This window comes from Austrofundulus limnaeus, unplaced genomic scaffold, assembly GCF_001266775.1.
Source record: "Austrofundulus limnaeus strain Quisiro unplaced genomic scaffold, Austrofundulus_limnaeus-1.0 Scaffold60, whole genome shotgun sequence".
Taxonomy (NCBI): domain Eukaryota; kingdom Metazoa; phylum Chordata; class Actinopteri; order Cyprinodontiformes; family Rivulidae; genus Austrofundulus; species Austrofundulus limnaeus.
Window position 1 is genome coordinate 2,162,166 of NW_013952462.1, and position 3,498 is coordinate 2,165,663.

A 3,498-nucleotide genomic window follows, 5' to 3' on the forward strand; every position below is an offset into this window, starting at 1 on the left:
ATCTTATGTATATCTGCTCTTATTTGCAAAACATAATATTAATTTCAAATAATAGTAATCAAATAATCAAAATAAACAAAAAAATCAAGTCCTCAAACAGTAACTCTTACAAATACAAATTATACAATTTCATATTTGTGATCCATCATATCAAAATGAGGATTAAGTCAAATTTGTTCAAAATGACCTAATTACATTTTCAGATTCCTGCTTTAAAAGCTACATTTTGATACCTGGATCATCCTGATGTCATCAGTTTATCCACAGATATGAACTAATTTGTCTTGTTGGTAATGATAATACATTACTGTTTGGTCTGAATCCTAATGTTATGTAAATTTATTGAGTCATTTTTATGTTAATATAAAGAGGAAACCTCAAATATTATTTGTAAATTGAGATTTCCCAGTTGTAAAGAAACCAAAACATTGCAGCTCACAGGGAAAAATTACAAATTAGGTTTTTTGTTGGTTCTGCTAAAAAAAAAAAAACTTCAAATTGTTTTTTAGGAGTATATTTAAGACAGTTCATTCAATTAATACATTAATAAGGCATTAATTCATTATATTTTGACAAAATGCAATTTTTGTGCTTGTTTAAATCTAAACCCTCTATCTTCCTGTTTCTCAACTTTTGGACTTAATCCTGTTTTCGATGTGACGGCTCACGTTTCTTTAGCAATTGAACTTTTGTAATTGTCTTAAACAAATGATGGCAAACTATCAGAGGACCACATATTCCTGCACGTTTACCCAAATGTTTGTGTATAAATATATTTATTAAAGCAACGTACAGTGCAGGAGTGGAACATATTTCAGGCTCAGGTACATGTACAACTGTACTCATCGTCGGGTCGGACAGACGTTGGCCCGCGGGCCACCAGTTTCCCATCCCTGTTCTGGATTGATTTAATGTGTTTTTAAAGTTCTGACTCGGTGAGTGGTTGGTAACACCGGGGACCCCCCTCAGATGAACTCACACACATGTTCACATGAAGGAGGAGGTAAAGTCGTATTTGTAGTTATGCAACTTTGGAAACAGACAAAAAGACATGTTGACAACCTGACTTCTGTTCTGCACTAATGCCCCCCCCCCCCCCCCACACACACACACACTTTTACCCCTTCCTGTTTCACTTCCTCTGTGTAGAAGTGTATAAATGTACCACACCTTTCACACCATTCCATCTGTGATCTTAATTATGGAGACATGTTTTGTTTGCTAAAAACTAACTTTTCAAAGCAGGAGATAAAAGAAAAGTGACACCTGGGTCAGGTAGCGTTCTCTACATGACTGATGATGTTTAGAAACAACAAAATTTAAAAAATGATGATTATTTTCCCTTTGACCTTTTATTTTAAACCACAAAAACCTTCAAATGTAACTTTACTTAATGAAAGAGCTCCAGATCCTGATGCTCAGTGACTCGAAGCTTTCTCTGCTCCACGTTCTTCCAGCTTTTTCTTTTCAAAACAAACAAAACCACCTGCAGGGAACATCAGCTGCTCTGCCTCCATTTAAACAAAAGATTTGAAGACTTGAGTCAACATTTGGATCAGAGACTCTGCATCATACAAACAGGACTTTTGATCATAGATGCATCAAAGCAGCACTTCTGCTGCTGAACGAAGAACTAAATGAACTGTTTCTGCTGCTCAATGTGGAGCATTTGTTGCAATAAAAAATCTGGACTTTATTTTGACAAAAAAAAGGAGAAACAGCTTGTTGATTTGTACCAGTTTGTTATTAAAGAAATGGGGATTGGATCAAAGGGATAAGAAGTGGAATTTGTCCTCAGATCATCAGAAGCTGCTGATGTGAATTAAACTTATCAATAAAACATCACAATGTCTCTATTCCCATCAGAACGGTCACTCCTAATGAGGACTAATCAGTGTTTTATCAGTGAATCTTATATTTAAACAGATCAACCTCAGTCTAAGTCAGTGTTTCACACCATCAGGTGGTGGTTTGTAGCTGTTAAACACAAACTTACTTCATTTAAAACAGCTCAAAGCCACCACTAAACAACCGCTGTGCTGTGGCTTTTTACATCACTTTACTTTGCATCACATAGTTCCTCTGTGTTTAACACAGTCTGTTTTACAACACGTTTCACATGAACACGTGTTGCAACAAACCTCAGATCTGTTCCAACCTGAGCCGTATTCAGCGTAAACAACCACCTGATGCAAACGTGTTGTGATCCTAAACGACAGGATTCAGTAAAATGTTTGATGTTTGAGCTGAAGTGACTCCTCCCTAAGAGTTAGTGTTGTTTCTTTTACACCGCAGAGCACATCGTGTAAACCAGGGCTATTCAACTGGTGGCCCGCTGGCCACATCTGGCCCACAAGTGACCAAAGTTCGGCCCACCAATTGTTTCATTCACCTCTTAAGCTCAAACCCCTGGTTTACTTTAATTACTCTGAGTTGTTTTAGTTAAACACAGACATGTTTGTATCTACAGAAACATCAGAATCTTGGCTACAAGCTGGTAAAAACATTTCTATGAACACTGAAGACAGTTAAAACTACAAGCAGGTGAAGACAAAACTATGAAAGTCAAAATAAAATTGGTTTAAACATTTGCCAAGTCAGAGATGTTAAAATATTATTTGAGTTAAATATGAGGCAGAATGTGTTCTTTTAGTTTTTGATAATGTTTAATTATCACTACTTTTATAGGGTTCTGTGTGTTGTTTTCATGATTAAATCCAGCAAAAAAAAACTAATTCAAAGGTAACAGATCTTTGTAATACTTGGTTTATTTACAGAATGATTTTAATTGCTGGATGTTCCTCAGCTGTTGACCTGCAGTAACTGTGGCCTCTGGAGGGATTTAGTGGAATAGCTCTGGTGAAAATGATGTCGTTCACTAGGTTCTCCACCTGTGCAAAGCTGTGAGCTTTATTCACCTGAGCTAATCTGGATTAGCACCTACATATTAGCTTGGGCACTAATGCGTAAGTTGAAAGGCTAAAGATGAGGTTGTTGTCCTCCATCATCATTTTCAGTTTGAGTTTGAGTTATTTCCACGTCACCTGTCTGTCAGCTGGTTTCATTTAAAAGAGTTAAATGTCAGATATTGTGAAAAATGACCCTTCAGGAGGACACAGCTCACAGCCTCGCACCAGAACTGTGGTTGCCAACTGTCCCGTATTTTCAGCCATATTGAACAGTCCCCAAACCTCTAACCCCAAACCCCAAACCTCTAACCTCTAACCCCTAACCCCAAACCCCAACCTCTAACCTCTAACCCCTAACCTCTAACCTCTAACCTCTAACCCCAAACCCCAACCTCTAACCTCTAACCCCTAACCTCTAACCTCTAACCTCTAACCCCAAACCCCAACCTCTAACCTCTAACCCCTAACCTCTAACCTCTAACCCCTAACCCCTAACTGTAACAAACACAAGAATATTTTGTTTCTGGTTTTTATTTACAGAGTAAAAAATGTTTTTGCTTTAGATATTTACCTGTCAGTAAAGTCCAGA

General features: G+C 37.3%; 1 protein-coding gene across 1 annotated transcript in view; it reads left to right on the forward strand.

Annotated features, from left to right (window-relative positions):
• Positions 1 to 3,498, forward strand: part of il6r (interleukin 6 receptor) — a gene marked incomplete in the record, with an annotated part of 17,114 nt that overhangs the window by 10,206 nt on the left and 3,410 nt on the right.